Here is an 18689-nt window from a genome sequence, read left to right on the forward strand (position 1 = left end):
GATGTGGTAAACGAGGAAAATTACAAATCCAATTAGCACTTGATAAAGACCTCCAGTACAGCGTTCTCAAAACTCTGAATTATCCAAAGAACACCTAAACTGGAAACAAACCAGACAAGTGTGATTGCTGGCCAAAACAGACAGACTAGACCTACACGAAGCAAAGAGAAAAGAGTCCAGAAGCAACCTCTCTAAGTCATCTCAAAAGAATTTCCTTTTCATGCACAAACTCAGGAAAATAGCATAATTCTACCTTTTGGAGCCCTGATTCAGCAACTGATATGTAAATACTAAACTGTTCTTTAATCTTTAACTTCACCCACCTTGTCCTGTGCTCTGCTATCTATGGTTCTCTCTCCGTGTTTCATTAGTTATACAGATCTGTTTAAAGAAAGCAATCCAACTATAAATCAGCATTTTAATTTTGGAAAGCAAGAAGGCAAAACACATCAATACCTATGATCATTATCTTCATCTCCTTATCTACCAGCAGTAAGTGTTTATTTCTCTGCCAGTACCTTCTATTAACTATATAACTTCATCTTCAAATAACCATTAAGGATAGATTTTCTTACCCTTTCACATAGGAAAAAAAAAAAATGAGTCTACAATAGTTTAACAGCACAGTCTCACAGCTAGTAACATAAAGGTAAACTCATAAAACATCTCATTCCAAAGGCTTTGTTATTTCCTCTCATCCCTTTAATGCAGGAATTCTACTCCGAATTTACCCTAAGTAAATAAACCAACAGAACCAAGAGAGAGAGACTCAAAGATATCTCTGCAACATTTTTATAGCAAAATCAGAAACAACCAAATAGCTAACATTAGGAGAACAGTACTCCAACACATTGAAATGTTATGCAACTAATATGAAGCCCACATAAATAATTTTAAATTCAAAAGGGAACTCTCAAATTGATATGAAGAGGGAGTTCTAGCTCCAGTAATGGCAGAATAGTTTGTATCAGACTAACAGTCCCACAGATGACAATTATAAACTCAACACAAAATATAGACCACAACTACTCGACAGACTAGAGAGCAAAATCAGGCAGAAACTGTAGGGGAGTCTCAAGAAAGAAGAAAATCATGCTGAAATCCCTGCTGTGTTAGACTTCTGTTGATGTATAACAAATGACCACAAACCTAGCCACATAAAAATAATACCCACTTATTAGCTCACAATTCTGTAAGAAAGAAACTTGGCAGAGCATGGCTAAACTCTCTGCTCAGGGTTATCACAAGTCTGAAATCAAGACATCAGCTGAGCCAAGTCCTCATGTGGAAGCTTTGGGGGAAAATCTACTTCCAAGCTCATTCAAGTTGTTGGCAGATTTTAGCTCCTTGTGGCTGTAGGATTGAGGTCCCCCATTTCCTTTCAGCCAGGGATTTCTCCCAGTTTCTTTAGACTACATTCTCATGTGATCTCCTCCTCCATCTGTAAGCCAGCAATGGCATGTCAAGTTTTCCTTGTGCTTCAAATTTGAGTCCCTCTTCTGCCACCAGCCAGAGAAAATCCTGATTGTAAAGGATCTCATGTTAATAGTCAGGACCATCAGGATAATCCCATCTTAATGTCAACTAATTATTTAACATAACATGTAAGGGATATCATATTCACAGGGTGCCAGGGATTAGGACATGGAATCCTGAAGGGCCATTTTTAGAATTCTCCGTCCCATACCCACTTAGATGGCATTTTCCCTGAGGAGACTCCCAGTCTACCCAGTATGAACTGCTAGCACTAAAACAGAAAGGTACTGTCTGTTAGTCTGAAGAGTCAGAACATGTAGCATGGGCCCACAGAATCTAGAAATTAAGAAGAGAAAACCCAAAACAAAAGGAGCCACAGAGAGGATGGTTCAAATATCTGTATGTAAATATCCTCAAATCCTTGGCTGACAGCTAAAATGCACATGCAAATGTCAAAACTTGAAGGAGCTCAGGCAGAAACAACAGCTGGAAGAAAGAGTTGAGCAGAGATTTCAGCTGCTGCTCAATGAAAGGAAGACAAAGTTTGGAGTTTGAGTCCCATCCAATTAGAGGAGCTTTGTAGACACCTTGGACTTCCAATGAAACACCAGAAAGATTCCAGGACTGAGGTATGTTTCTCAAAACTAATCATAAAATCAAAGCTTATCTGCTTTAATAAGGCTGAAAATGAAGCCTCCACAAGTTCAAGGTGGTCCACCAGTAGGGTAATCATCTATCAGGAAAAAAATACTCTTCAAAAGAAGATAAAATCCAAAGTCTCTACAACATAGCATCTGGCACTTAGAATATACAATAAAAAGTTATTGTACATGGAAAAGATAGAAGAATATGGCTCAGAGTCAAGAGAAAAAAAATCAATAGAGACAAATCCAAAAATGACCCAGACATTCTAATTAACAAATATGTAAAAGAGCCTACAGGAAAAGATGGATTTAGTAGATTAAAAAGATGGGTATTTCAAAAGAGACTGGAATCATGAAGGAAAAAAATGGAGAAAACAGAATTTCTGAAATCAAAAATTCAGAAAGAATTGACTGGAAATCGGACACAATAGAAAAAAAAAAGACCAATAAACCTGAAGACGGGTAAACTGAAATTATCTAAACTATCCATACAGCTTAAGATTAAATAGTCAAGTAACTAGAAATCACAACTGACTTTAACATAAGAAAAAAAATCTTAATATCCCTATATATACTAAAGAATTCATAATTAAAACCTTTCTGACAAAAATTCTCCAGGTACCACTGGCTTCAATGGTGAATTCTACCAAGCTCTTAAGGGTAAAACAACAATCCTACACAAAAACATCCAATTCCTCTTATGTGGCAAGTATCCCTTACATCAAAACCTGCAAAGGACATGATAAAAAAAAATTATAGGGCCGAGCCCGTGGCACACTTGGGAGAGTACGGAGCTGGGAGCGCAGCGATGCTCCCGCCGCGGGTTCGGATCCTATATAGGAATGGCCGGTGCACTCACTGGCTGAGTACCGGTCACAAAAAAGACAAAAAAGACAAAAAAAAAAAAAAAAAAAAAAAGCCACAGACAGAAAATATATGCAATACTATACTTGACAAAGGATTTAACCAGATTCTATTAAAAAAAAAAAAAAAAAAAAAGGATTTTTTTCTTTAAGGGCCAAAAGACTCAAACAAAAACTTTTGCAGAAAATAGGAATGAAAAGATGAAACATGAAAAGATGCTTAACATCACTAGTCATCAGGAAAGGCAAGTTAAAAACACAACAGGACACCACTAGGATGTCTAAATTAAAAAGACCAATAATACCAAATTTTTGAAAATATATGTAGCATATGGAACTATCAGATAATTACCAATGTATAAGAACACAACCACTTTGGAATAAGGTTTCACAGTTTTGTTTAAAGCAGAATTTCTCAACCTCAGCACTACTAATATTTTGGACCAGATACTTGTTTGTTGTGGAGAACTATTCTGTGCATTGTATGATGGTCAGCTGTATCTTTGACCTCCACCTACCCACACTCAGTTGAGATAATCAAAAATGTTTCTAGACATTGGAAATGTTCTTGGGTGGGCTAAATCACCCACAATTGAGAACTACTGCTTTAAAGTTAAACATATATGTACCCAGCAATTCCATTCCCAGGTGTTTACCCAGACATGAACACATATTTCCATAAAATATTTGTACATGAATGTCTACACAGTTTTATCCATACTATCCAAAAACTAAAAATAATCCAAACGTCTACCTACAAGAAAACAGATAAACAAATTGTTGTATGCTTGCACAATAAAATATAATGAAGCATTAAAATGAAGTAACTACTGATATTTCCATTAACATGAATGAATTTTAAAAGCAGTATGTTGAACATAAGAAATCACACATAAAAGAGTACATGCTATATGATTATATTTATATGAAGTTCTTAAATAGGAAAAGCTAAGCTTTGGTGAATGAAATATCAGTGATTGTGTGAGAGGATGTTAGGGAGCTGGACAGGGCACAGAGGAAGTTGTTTAAAATCTCCACCCATGCAGTATGTAAATTATACCTCAAAATGTAAAAAAAAAAAAAATTCAATTTTTATGATATTGCATTAAAACTACAAATATGCAGACAAGTTGAAAAAGTGACAAAAACAAAAATAGAGCATATAAATAGCTCTAAAGTCACTTTTTTTTTTTGATGTTACACTTATATATTTAAACTTTAAATAGTACTTAGGGAGGGATGTGAGAAAGTCAGTGCATTCTTTGCTACCACCTGCTACATAAGCAAACCAAGATACTCAGGCACTGCTTTCAGATATTGTACTTAACTAAATAGATGCTTCAGTTTTCATAACTCGACACAGATACCAAGGCTTAGCATAAATTCCTTTTTATTCTTTTCAGTTAGCTGGTCACCAATTCCTTAATTAAACAAAGTACCTCACTCGTTTATTTGCTGATACATTCACTCAATTTTCAAATGTACTGCATGCTTCCTTGCAAAGGTCACAGTCTTCATAGATCCATCTGCCAATGTAACCTGTCACATTTTAAAAGTCAGCATGCAGAGCAAAACCAATTTAAGATTATTAACATTTTTCATTTCCGTGTAATTTCCCATGACAACTCACCCTTATATGCACCATGTTTCCTTCATTTCACTAATGAGCTAAAGACAGCTTTCACATTTATTTCATTTCTTTCGGAATTGGATGCATTTGGCAATACCAACCATTTAAATGTGCCAATGTCTAACTCTAAATAGGTTTTTTAAATGTTTCACTGTGTTCTCTGCCACTCCTAAAGCTACCTGGTACTGAGTTATTTCAATAAGAGCCCAGACTGGTAAGAAGTTGTAACACGTTACCAAAGACCACTATGCCGCCAGCCATCCAGTCATATAAATTGAGGTGTCTTCTGACTCCAGCAAGTTAGAAACTGATCACCAGTAGATGGAGTAACCTCCTAACAGTGAGAAGTATGTGATTTTCACTAGATCAGAGAGGGACCGGATGCCCAAATCCACCCTCAAAGCATACCAGCGAATGGTATGAAATAGCATATTTAACATGCCTATACACATATTTTTCCATAATATAAACTATAAAAAGTAAAGCTCAAAACTCATGTTCACTGGGGAAAATATACAGAATACAGTGTAAGAAATACTACAGAGGGTTGCTATTGGCTGAATGTGTCCCCAAAGTTTTATGTATTAGAAACTTAATCCCCACTCTGACGTGTTTACAGGATAGGAAATCTTGTGATGGTTATCGAAAGGTGAGGCCTTAAAGAGGTGATTAGACTGTGAAGAATGTGTCCTTGAGAATGGATTGATCCATTCATGGAGTAATGGGCATGGTTCTGATGGCTTATAAAGGAGAGCAACTGAGAAGCTTAGCTCTCTCTCTTGCTCAGCCATTTCATCATGAGGTACGCTGCATTGCTATAGAGAGTCACCACCACCAACAAGAAGGTCCTCACCAGCTGTGTTTCCTGGACTTTGGACTTCCTAGCCTCTAAACTGTAAGAAATAAATTTCATTTCTTCAGACATTGCTCAGTCTCAGGTATTCTGTTATCAGCAATGGAAACAGACTAATACAGGGGTATAGATTTGAATGGGAAAAAAAGGAATGCAGACAACGTTTTCTAATGTAAACAGGTACAGGTTTCAGGGATTTAAGAAAACAGCTGAGGTATAATTCAAGGCCAAAGGCTAAACCAAGGCAGATATTTCCAGTTCAAAATAATGAATTGAGTATACTCACTTTGCTGCCTCCAGCAAGGAATACATTTAAAAACGTACAAGAAATAATTTAAATATAAACTCCCAAGGTCCAAGAGAAAGAGAAGACAACAGAAAACAACAGATGTTAACAAAGTCATATATTGTGTTAAGTGGATGAATAGTAAATAACTCAGCAGTGAAGAAATTACAACCTAAGTGCCTGCACAGGGCAATGCCCACAAGATGCCAGCCTAGCCACACGGCCAATGGACAGATGATTCTCACCTCATCAAGGTGCAATAAACCAAGGCAAGATCCATTCTCTCATTACATACAGAACACAGCATCAATTCAATTACTTCACATTTCCTACTGGAAAAAAATAAAAAACAAGCCCCAAGCCAATGGGGGAGAAAAAAAAAAACAAACTAGTATTATTAAGTACTTTAACTGCTTACATAGTAATGGTTTTGCAATACCAGTTTTTCTTGTGGTGGTTTTTCCTAAGAACACCTTCACTCTGTTCACCCACTAAGTGATTTCATGTGTGCGGCCTCTCACCTTTGGTACATTCTTTGTGCACCTCTGGGAACCAGTACTTTCTATCCTTTCTAAGGAAAGCAAGATAGCTTCTTTTTATGTTTTACTAGGCCCAGTACTCATTTTCACACTAGCAGTTGCAGGGCTGGATCTCCCTTCTCAGCACTATGGCACATCCCAAAACAATTAAATGAGAATAAAAGGTTTTTTTTTTAAACATTAGTAAGTTTAAAACTACTTTTTATAGGCAACACTAAGATATAAACTAAAGCCCTTACTATATTTTGTCCTCTTCAATTCTGCTATAAACTAATACAAACCCTTCAATATCAAAATTTATAATTCTGCAATGAATGATAGAACCAGATTCCAGGAAAAGGCTGACAAACAACTAGATAACTAAGTGAAAGGTGCATTTGTGCCTTTGAGTGTGTGTGCAGGCACGCACACACGGTGGGAAGCATGGAGGGGAAAGAAAAGGCTCATGGATCTCCTAGACTTAATTTGGTGGAAAAATAGAACCATAAACAAAAAATAAATTTTATAGGTTCCAAAAGAGAAACCATGATAGTTAAAGAACCCGGGTAGACCAGCAGACCTCACCAAAAGACAAGTAAAGCACCAATAGTAAGTGCTACTACCTTGATAGGTAAATCTCTAAAAGCAACAGCCAATTATCTTGAGTGAGCAGAAGAGAAAGTTAGGGTTGAGTTTGCTTTCTGTCACTTGTAAGTAAAAGATCTACTCTCTTACTTGTAGATCTCTCTTGAATGATGAGAGAAATCATTCTTACTTGCTCATTTATTCAAGTACCATAATGTTTGTAATAGTAAATAACAAGTTCTAATTCAACAAATACCATGTACACAAGGCACCCTGCTATGCTTTATATCTGAGATGGCAGTGAAAAAGAACATAGTGATTTCAATATCCTGTACTCCACACAGAGTCTCAAAGAAGGAAGTTCCTCATCTTCTATCTGGGTTCTACAACTGGGTCAGGTTCCCTCAGCCACTGGTTCTCAAAGTGTGGTCCACAGACTCCAAATACCCTTTCAAGAAGTCTGCAAGGTCAAAACTTTGTTCATAACAATACTGATGTTTCACCATATTGACATTATCAGTTATGACAAAAAAACAGCATTGGGGTAAAACTGTTGGTACCTTAGCACAGATCAAGACACTGGTGCTCTTTCACCTCATCCGCCACCATGCCATCCAGACTGAGAAGATCTGGAAACTTAGGGGCCACGTGAGCCACAGCTGCATTGGCAAGCACCAGCAGCATCTGGGAGGCAGGAGTAATGCTGGTGGCATGTATCACCACAGGATCAACTTTGACAAATATAGTAACCTTTAACCCAGGTTACTTTGGGAAAGTTGGTATGAAGCATTAGCACTTGAAGAGGAAGCAAAGCCTCTGCTTAACTGTCAACCTTGATAAACTGTGGACCTTGGTCAGTGAACAGACACAGGGAAATGCTGTCAGAAACAAGACTGGAGCGGCTCCAATCTCTGATGAGATGCGATCAGGCTACTGCAAAGTTCTGGAAAGCTCCCAAAGCAGCCTGCCATCATGAAGGCCAAATTCTTCAGCAGAGAAGCTGAGGAGAAGATTTGGGGGGAAGGGAAGGTCTCTGTCCCAGTGGTTTGAAGCCGCATGGAGAGAGGTTCATTAAATGCTAACAAATGCTTTTTAAAAAACAAAAACAAAGATATTGACAAACTGTACTCATCAGGTATTCTCTACCATCACATGCTTGTAATAAAAGATGCCAGTCTCACTTTAAAATGCTCTCCATAAACCAGTAAAACCTGATCATTAAATCTTAACCCTTGAGTATAAGCATTAGTTTTCTGAGGCTGCCATAACAAATTAATGCAAACTTCATGGCTTTTCAACAGACATTTATTCTCTGACTTCTGGAGGCCAGTAGTCCAAACTCAAGGTACTATTAGCAAGGCCACACACCCTCCAATGGCTGCAAGGGGAGAATCCATTCCTTCCCTCTTTGTTTTTGGTGGCTCCAGGCATTCCTTGGCTTGTAGACATGTCACTCTGATCTCTGCCTCCATGATCACACTGACTCTTCCTCTTCTGTGTCTTCTCTCCTTCTGTCTCTGTGTATCTTCTCCCCCATCAGGACACTTGTCATTGGACTTAGAGCCCACCTGAATAACCCTAAATGATCTCATCTCAAGATCTTTATTATATCTGCAAAGAACCTTTGTCCAATTAAGGTAACACTGGCAGGTTCCAGGGCTTAGGATATGGACATATCTTCTGTGAGACTGCTATTCAGCCTGCTACAAGACTTTTTAATACCCCATGTGGCCAAATGGCAAGTATTCATAAAGCACTTCTGTTGCACAGTGAAATATAACAGTCATCTTGAGGAAAAGCACTTGTGAGATTGAGTTGCAAACTGAACTAGACTCTTTTTAAGTGGGCACCACTTTTACTCACAAGAACAACTGACAAACCACAGTAACAAAAAAAACAAGAGCAGCCCTGAAAGCTAGAAGCTGGTCTGGTATCAGCTAACAGAGTCTTGATGTTGCTAAGACCTGACCCTCACAGCTAAGCCTTAATGTTCTCCTGTTAAACAGAACATCAACATCAGACTAGGACACTGACCATGACAGATCAAGACAAAAACAAAAATAAAAACATCAACACTCCCCAAACCACAAGATGACTAAACATCCTCCTTTCCTAGCTAATAAGAGTGACCACAATTCCTTCACCAATTAAAGCTTTAGCCTCCATTTATTCCTTCCTCCTTAAATGAGATTTATTAAGATAAACCAGTAAAATAATCACCCCAATTACCCCACAGCATCTAATCCAGGGTACAGCCCTCTTCTTTTAACCCTCCACTAAATCATCTAACATAAATCCAAGTCCTATAGTAAGTCCTTTCTAATAAATTCTTATTGAGATGCCCCATGGTTCTTCATGGTGTGTATTCTCCCTTGCCACCACAAGTAATTAACCCAACCTGTTCAACCACAGGTGTATTAGTCCGTTTTGTGTTGCTTATAACAAAGTACATGGAACTGGGAAATTTATGAAGAAAATGAAATTTATTTGCTTACAGTTTCTGAGGCTGGGAATTCCAAAGTCCATCTGATGGTGGTGACAGTGACCCAGGGGTCTCACATAGCAAGATGGTTGAAGCACAGAGAGCAAGAGAGAGCAAGACAGACTTCTCCTCTTCTTTTAAAGCCCCCAGAACCATACCCTTGACCTCCATTTTTAATCCATTCACTATGGCATGGTCCTACAATTCAATCACCTATTTACGGCTCCACCTTTCAATTACCATAATAGGATTTCCCACCCTCTTAACAGTCACAGTGGGGGCTAAGATTCTAATAACTAAAACTCCAGGGACACAATTTAAACTTCAGTGAGTTTGGAGGAGGACATAATTCAGTCCACTACAGGTGTGTTCCTGGTAGTCTCTGGCAGGAGGGCACTAGCAATGGTTTTGAGCCTTGGTCATTTGCAGACATCTCAAAAATGCACAAAGTGAGCTTATTACTTCAAAGAAAACTGACAGTATTTATTGCCAATGATAAAATTCAAGCTTTAAGAGCAAATTTGATTGTGGGAAATTAGTATCTACTGTACAGTGGATAGCTTCCCAATACTTAAAGATTTTTCTAATGAGACCATTGGTGATAATAAATGTGGTTTTGATACTATAAAATGAAATAGGTCAGTATTTGGAAGATCTGCATAACTCAGAGAATATTTTCCAAATAAACAAAACATGAGGTTAAAAAATATAGTTAAAAGGCCTTTTTGGAGTACAAGACAGACCAACGGACTTGACTGTAACAAAGAACAAAAGGTTCATTGATGTGGTTTCAGAATCTATATGAAACTGTCACTGGTTGAGTTCTGGTGTGCTATCAAAGAAGAATGTACACATCTGAGAGGTGTATTAACACATTCCTCCCTTTCCAACTATAAATCTGTGTAAGGCTAGACTTTCTTAATATCCTTCAAAGGAATATATTGCAACAGATTAAACTCAGAAAATATTATTATAATCCAACTGTTTTCAACTCTATTCGGCAGATGTTAAAGAGATTTGTATAGTTAACAATATACGATGGTGTTATTTTCTCACTAATTTTTATTTTAGAAGACAATTATTTTTCATAAAAAACTATTTTAAGTTAGCAAGCAGCATTTGCTATTATTTTAAATTAATATTGTAAAAAAAATTCAGTGTCAAAGGAGTTTATATTCCCAAGAAATTTAGATAATTATTTTTTTGAGTATCTACCTCATAATTCTATTAAGTTTAACATTTACTAAAAACATAAGAAATCAAAACTGTGAGAAAAAATGAGATAGTACCTTTTTCTTAGGGCAGACTAAAAAACGCACTAAATATAACCCATTGAAATGAAAAATCAGCACAGAAATTTAAACATCAATGGTTGGGTTAAAAACACAGATTAGGTACACAAAAAGATGGCAGAGGTAAACTGGAAGATAAATCTGAGGAATTAAACAAAAAGGCAGCACAGAAAATATAAAAAGGAGATTACAAAATATGAACAAAATGAAGAGACAACATATATCAAATTGGAGTTTAAATACAGAAAACAATGTTGAGAATTTTCTAGCACTGGTGAAAAAGACGAATCTTCAGGTTCAGGAAGTACAAGAACAATCACTGAATAGTCAGACAAAATTTTAAATGCAATCAGAAAGACAAATCACTACAAACACTGACAATTAGACTGACACCAGCTGTAGCATGTGCTGGAAGACAGCGGGATAATAGATCAAAGATAACTGTCACACCCAACGACTCTAACACTTGTGAGTAAAAGAAAAACATTTTCAGACACAAAAAGATTTACTACTAACATACCCTTCCCTCACTGAAAGAACTACTAAAAAATGGTATTTTAGGAAGAAAACTAAATCCAAAAGGAAAATGTGGGTCACAAGAAAGACCTGAGCAAATAAGTAAACATGTTGCTGTAGTTTTAAATAATAAGCACTGCTCTCTGAGGGGGAGGGAGTGACTAAATTGGAAGTAGGAGAAAATGTGAAACTAAAATACTGAAAATGGTAACATTTGAGTTGGGAAAGTGTTCCAAGGGTCTCATACTGTACAAGAGCAAGGTAGAAATATTAGTTAACTTTTGACTTAATTATGTCCAGTATGCTTTTATACCATGGAGGATAACCACAAAATTTGGATGTTTAAGATAACCCAGCACACAACAAATTAAAATACACTGCTGTATGCAGAAAACCAATAAATAAGTACAGATACTGATACAAACCCCTTGTGTTTCACTAACTCCCACTCTTACACTTTTATATTATATATAACATTTTTATACTTTTATATTATATATAACAACATATGAGAAAAGAGTGACAGTGTCAATGCAACTAATATTAAAAAAGCTTAGTGTTTTTTCTCTCAAGATAAATATATAAATACGAAATCTAGTATTTTCTTTCTTGTATGCCAAAGGATCATCCTGCTCTTTGGAAACCACAGGTACACATACATAACCAGAACTGTACAGGCAGTTTCCCAGATGAAACAACCCTTAATGTAAAAAATCATGAGTTAATTAGGCCAAGAAGGAGCGAAGTGAAGGGTATTCCAAACAGACGTAACAGCATGAGTAAAGGCTAAAAGGATAAAACAGCATGATCTGTGAAGGAAAACTAAAAAGTCTGAAATTTGCAGTTTTGAACTGCTAGGACATAAAGCAGATCTCTCCGGCATTCACTCTTAAAAACTAAGAGGTGACATCCTTATATCCATTCTCAGTAAAAACATTGCCAGTGGATCTCAGTGAAGCAGCCTAATCTTTTCTACCCTCCTCTTCTCATAGTAATCAATGCCCCACACTCATTACATGTTATCAAGTCTCAGATGCCTGAATATATTTGCCTAAATTGGAAAGTAGACAGGGTTTTATTGTGTGGCCCCGAAGGAACATGAAATCTGACTTCTACTTTCTTGGAGAAAATGAATTTCCTTAGCACAAACGCACTTTTATACTGCCTTTTCTCAGAGTGCATCTCAGTATAAAACAAGTAATCGTGACACTGACTTCCAATAAGCAGTAAAATAATCCCACAGATGAATTACTTACTGGCAGCTGAAATCTTAAGAAGATGCCAAAGACTACTGGTGATATATATGATGAGGTCCATATAGCTTAGTGCTCAATCTTGCTTCCTCTTTGTCTCTCCAATATGACAGCTGAAACAGCTGGCACCCCAAAAGCAGAAGAGTCCCTTGTCTCAACAACCACTTAAAAGACAGTAAGGTAGCACCTATTACTTAAGAAAAGGCTCTCAAAGTAATTACATTTTCCACACCCTTGAAGTCAACTTGAAGCTTTTAATCATCAAGCAACTCAAGTCCTGATGGTTGCACAACAGCCTAGCCAGTTAATTACTTGCTACCAACTCTGTGTAACAATATTTATCTATTCATTCACTCAGTCATTCAAAGACTCAGTGAGCATTAACTATGTACCAGGCACTGGTGCAGGATATACTGTGATGAAAACAGATGTTCCTGCCTCATATGACATAGCACTTCCCCAGTTTATTACAATGTAATCTCAAGAACCATGAAATTCATTAAACTACAGTTCCTTCCATACTATTATTTTTAAAATTCTGAGGAACATAAATAAGATTCACAAGTTAATACAAGTTTGCTGCAAATCTAAATAGTTGGGATGAGAAAACAAACACATGTTACACAGTAGGTGCTCCATAAATGTATGTTAATATCCATTATCATAAGAGATCTAAACGATAAGCTAGCTTACAATGGTATTCAAGCATGAGTCCTCTAAGTCACACGTGTAAACAGCTATTTTTAAATAAATGACTATGTACTTGAACGAAGTAAAGAATTTTTAAAACCCTATACTACCTTATTCTCATGATGACAGTTTCAGAAGAGACATTACAAAGGAAGAATCAGAAATATGTAATATTGGATGTATGGTACAGAAAGAATTGTATAATCACGTATCAATTTGCTTTTCCTGAGGAAAACTCTTGGCTTCTATGAGTGATATAAAGGCAAACAAAACAGTTCTGCCTTTATAAATTTATATTGTGGAGGAGAGAGAGGGTATAAAAAACAGTAGAAACAAAGGAAAATATAATTAGAGCTGTAAATGTAAAAGCCTATGTATTATTACATGGGGAAAATATCCAATTCAAAATCATCTTTAAAAGTATTATAGCATCAACTAAACTTAAATAAGGCTTTGCTGAAGCAGGAATACAACTGTGGATCACCCTGGTCATTCCATTTTGAAGGCACCTACAATTCAATGCTTCACAAATAAAGGAGAAACTATTTAAATTTCCTTCAAATATGTCCAAATTCATGAACAATATAAGGTTCTTTACAAGAACACCTAACCTAATCTTCCACTTCGTTTAATACCTTCTCATTTCACCAAGTAATGTACAAAGCACACAGTGAGCAATTAAATGATTGCTGAATTGAAGCACTGGCTTAATAGAAAATCTCATTTATTTAGACGCAGATCAAAAATCATTTTGTGATGCTCGCATGATAAAAAGTGCATGAACATGTCAAACATCATGGTTAGCAATGTATCTTTGCAATGCAGAAGTACACTGACGTATTAGATACAGAATAACTCTTGGATTTAATATGAGCTGCTCAAATCACTCAAACACAGTCAAAATATTTCACTTCATTTCAGCAGCTGAAGTGAAACTAAGGCTACAAATATTTTTCTGGGCCACATTTAAAGACAGAGCACCTAATTTACTTAAAAACTAATAGCATCTTGTCATCTAGTCCTAAGTAATTTTTCTGAAAGAGCTGTAAGTAATATTCTAAAACTATAGTACATGAAACTTGAATATTAGTATTTTTTCTTACTCCTATTCAAATACTATGATTAATTTTATATATGTTTAAGAATTCAAGAGAGGGACAGAATGGGGATTTAGGATAAACTAAAGCAGCCTACTTTTTAAATTCAGTCCCGCTACCACTGTTGTGACACTTCCATCAATTTTAAGCAAATAACAGACTGTTATATCTATTCCCTCAGAGTCAGGGTAAAAACACATCTCGGGGAACTGGCAGAGTATTATTACTGTGGTTTCTTCCTCCTCTGTTTCAGGTCTATAAAGAAATTTTGCTTCTTCAGTATGTCATTTAATTTGAACATCCATTCAAATCTTTCATGAAAGTTAATATCTTAACAAAAGCAAATACATTTTAAATTGCAATCCATGTAAATTTGTTTTCATTTCAAACCTACATTTCTTATACAAGAGAACATACTTTTTAAAGAGGCTTTTTATTTCAAAGTTTTAATTTTATAGTATAATTTATACTAGAATAACTATAGATGACAATTCAAAAGTCATTTTACTATTTTTTTTTTTTTATGACCACAGTTTTCAAATCATTATAGATTAAGAGAAAGTCAAGGAAAGTAAGGCTAGGAAATACATTCTGTGCCACACTTCATTCCATTTCAAATTAGATTTTTTATTTATGCTCATGGTATCAGGGTAGCTTTTTTGTTCTTATTAAGCTCTGTTTTGTTAGTTTGCCCTTTGAAGGTCTTCCTAATTTACAATGTCTATTTGCAAACATAGTGAAATTGATCTGTACTGTTAGAGAACTTCTATTTTTTAAAAGCAAGCTTGGAATGCTACTTTTCCCTTCCCTCCTACAAAATTAACAACCCCTGTAACCATCTCTTTCACTCTTCACCTTATGTTCTACTTGGCTAAACCAAAAATTCACTAGAAGAGATGATATTCCTTGATGTTGTGTTTGATGATTCCATGTTAGGAAGTTTTAAAAAAAAGATTGAAGGAGGAAAACTCATTTTGCTGCTAATTTAACACAACGTCTACTGCCCTTCAAAGGCAATTCTCAAACATGAGTCTGGGGTTATAAAGAGGTGCACTAAAATACAAAGAAAGACTTTCCATTCAAATATCTATTGAAGGTCTTAATGTTTTATCTTCAAAATAAAAATGGTCTGTTTCTACAACTCTCATAATTTTCACTTTTTTCTTTTCACTTGGCCAATAAATTAATGAAAGCTCCGTATCTGGAATAATCAACATTTAGCAATCTGTATTTTCTGCAAATTACTTGAGACCTGTTAAAACACAGCATATTCCCTTTGAATAACAGCTATTCTTACATAAGTTTTTAAACCTGAACTGTTTAACGCAGTATTACCAGGTTCAGACTGTTTATTGGGAATAGAAACCTTTTGCTTTTTACTATACCTACATTGAGCCAAATCAAGTATTTTTTCTGTCCAACTTACTCCTCAATTAAAATAGAACCTACCATCTAATGATTCACAATTCAATTTAAAGGTCCAGTTAAGAAAGTCCACTCTTCTTTCACCAAATGGTTTTAGTTATATCACAGCACACTATAAAACACTTCAAAAATACGCTTTCTAGCTCATTAAAAAAAAAAATCCCAATAAATTAAATATTGGAAAATGCATGGTGCTTTTCAGAATCCTTAATACACATGCATTCGGAAGTATTAAGTATTCCCCACATCTCTATGACCGCAGATCTCCCATCTGGCAATTTAATTATTTAGTCTTATTTGTTATTAACACATTTTTTCTAGCAATAGAATGCCTTCTAGATACTTTCTTTTTAAAAATGTTTGTTATTACGGACTCTCCTAAAACCAAGAGGAGAGAAACTAAGTAAAAATAAGCTCAAGTGAGGACACTCTTCAGAAAGGCTTATGAAATTAAGACATTCTCCCCCCATTAGAGGAGCTATTAACTTTTCGATACTACTGCTACAGCACACAGTTTGATCTGGCTGCAATGGAGCTGAAACCAGAAGAACAAACAGCACCAGCCCCCTCTCTGCTAACTGAGCACCTAATTCTAGCAAGGACATCCAGGTTCCACTCTGCATGGAGGCATGTACTTATAGTGAAGTCTGCTTAAGAATCAATGAGAACAGGGGGGATAAACAAGATAAAAGAGAAGAGGATCCATGTGTTCCACGGTCACTTTGTGACTACAGTTTCTTTGAGGCATGATACAGAAACTCAAAGATACTCTGACTAATGGGAATCAGACGATTCCACATGCAAGGAAAGAAAGCCAGCAGAACCTACTGTCAACATTTTAAGAAATGCATAAAACAATGTTGTTCTAAAAAGGGAAGAAGCACTCACTGTCAGCTAAATAGACAAGTGTTCTCCATGGGGATGTGTAAGAAAAATATTATATGGGCCGACCCCGTGGCGCACTCGGGAGAGTGCGGCGCTGGGAGCGCAGCAGTGCTCCCTCCACGGGTTCGGATCCTATATAAGGATGGCCGGTGCGCTCACTGGCTGAGTGCGGTGTGGCCGGTCACAAAAAGACAAAAAAAAAAAAAAAGAAAGAAAAATATTATATGACATGAAGGTAGAAATGAACACAATTTTTATACACATGTATAAAACTTTGAGATCAGTGATCTAGACATTACCCTTGCTTTCCCCTAACTTTAATCAGAATCACTTACTTAGCTCCAATAAGATCTGCCTTTCCCACACAATGAGACCGGGATAAAGATGTTTTGAGAACCTGTCTCATAGGACCTTCCATTTAGTATCAAGTTTCCCTTTAGTCTAGAAGATCTAGAAGATAAACTCTCGGTTGACTAGTAGGTGATCCCTGCTTTCAAGAACTCCTTCCTAGGCCTTTAACCTCGTTCCCTAGTTTTTAAAACTGGGTTCCTGATCTATATTGATAATGCCAAATTCCCAGTGATACCAGCAATGGAAAAGGATCTATTTATCATCCTGTAATCCCTGGTTTTCATGCTTGCTTGTTTTCACAAGCAAAACATAAATGAACCACACAGTATACCTGATAGCACAACCATCCTAAATGGGAAAGAAACGCAAGGAGGAATAACTACCCATTGCTTCAAATATGTTACCAAAATAGGGCCAGCTGATATATTTCCACCTCACTAGTACACATCTGTTCTGTCAACTGTGGTTTTGAGAATTTCACTCAATAACAAGTGAGCCAAATAGAACTCTAAGTAGTAATAATATCCCAACACATCAGAATTTTAGAACAAGGAAGGGAGTTAAGAGATCTAGTCCAAGCTCCTCCTGTTGGCTATCAGAGAAAGACAGAAATTAAAAGTTTAGAAAAATAAATAGCTATTTGACCAAGATCCAATGAACAGTTTATGGGCTGGCACTGGTCAGCAGATTATACTTGGAGAAGTACATCTTTAGAACAAAACAGATACTACTTTAGGGATTACTAGTTTCTCCATCTTGCTACCAAAAATGTTCTGAGAGTAACTGTCAAAAGCAGAACATGCAACACATCTAATGTATCACCTGGATTTGTTGATCTGGCAATCCTATTCAGAAAGTGAAAGGAGGTAGATTTAAAGTGAATAACCCACACTAGCTCCTAGTGTTCATTCTTTTCTTTTTTAACTCTACGTTGCTCACATCTAATAAGTTCTAGAATTTTCAAAGATCAGGCTAGCTTACCAGTTCATTCCCAGAATCTACCTTTATAACTTAAAAAAAAGGAAATCACTAAATGTCTTTCTTCTAACTTCCAGCACTTCTTCAGAAATCTTTAAATATTATTCAGTGACCTCATTAACATATCCACAATTCTCTTTAGAAGCCAAGCATATAATTCTATGATGCCAAAATTAACTCTTCATTGTTTTAGGGAGGGGTACAGAGAGAAATGGGTGGTACTAAGGAGGGGGAAAATTTTTTTTTAGAAATCTATGTTTGGCTTATATCTAGAAAGCTGCAAGTTCCTGGAATAATGCATCAATCCAAATGCTTTAAATAAAGGTTAGTTCAGTTAAAATTCGTTAAGAGCTTACTACGTATTAACTACAGAGTCACTGAAAACTAATAACTGTCATTTTGACATACTTGAACCTCTTTAAAAGGAAAGTCATAGACTCACTGTTTGTTTGACAACTTCTTACAAGGGTTATTGAAGAATAAAATGCCCACAGACTTCACACTGTTAAAGTCCCTTGAATTAAACAAATTATTAGGATTGATTTTTATTACATGCTATGTAAGTACTTTTTCTATTTACAATAGATGTCCACAGGGAAATGTTTTTAATGTACAAAATGTCCCTTTCTGTAACTTTGGCTGAATACATCAAATATTTAAAATAAGGTCAAGTTGTTCACTCTCTAGCAGAAGCTTTGTTATGCCCACTATAAAGTGATTATGGCAAATCAGGAGGGATTTGGGACAGGGAGTTAAGGAAAGGTTACCTCTGATTCATACCTGGTAGGCTATAATATTAATGGTCTCAACATTTAAGAGATTTAGTAAACGAGTCAGATTCAGTAAATGAACTTTTATCCATGTA

General features: G+C 36.1%; 1 protein-coding gene and 1 pseudogene across 1 annotated transcript in view; one reads left to right on the forward strand and one right to left on the reverse strand.

Moving 5' to 3' along the window:
• The window catches only part of DDX10 (DEAD-box helicase 10), a 262941-nt gene that overhangs the window by 148633 nt on the left and 95619 nt on the right, over positions 1–18689 (reverse strand). The gene's annotated exons all lie outside the window — the stretch shown is intronic.
• Positions 7463–7905, forward strand: LOC134374937 (large ribosomal subunit protein uL15-like; annotated as a pseudogene).

The sequence above is a fragment of the Cynocephalus volans genome, chromosome 4 (assembly GCF_027409185.1).
Source record: "Cynocephalus volans isolate mCynVol1 chromosome 4, mCynVol1.pri, whole genome shotgun sequence".
NCBI lineage: Eukaryota > Metazoa > Chordata > Mammalia > Dermoptera > Cynocephalidae > Cynocephalus > Cynocephalus volans.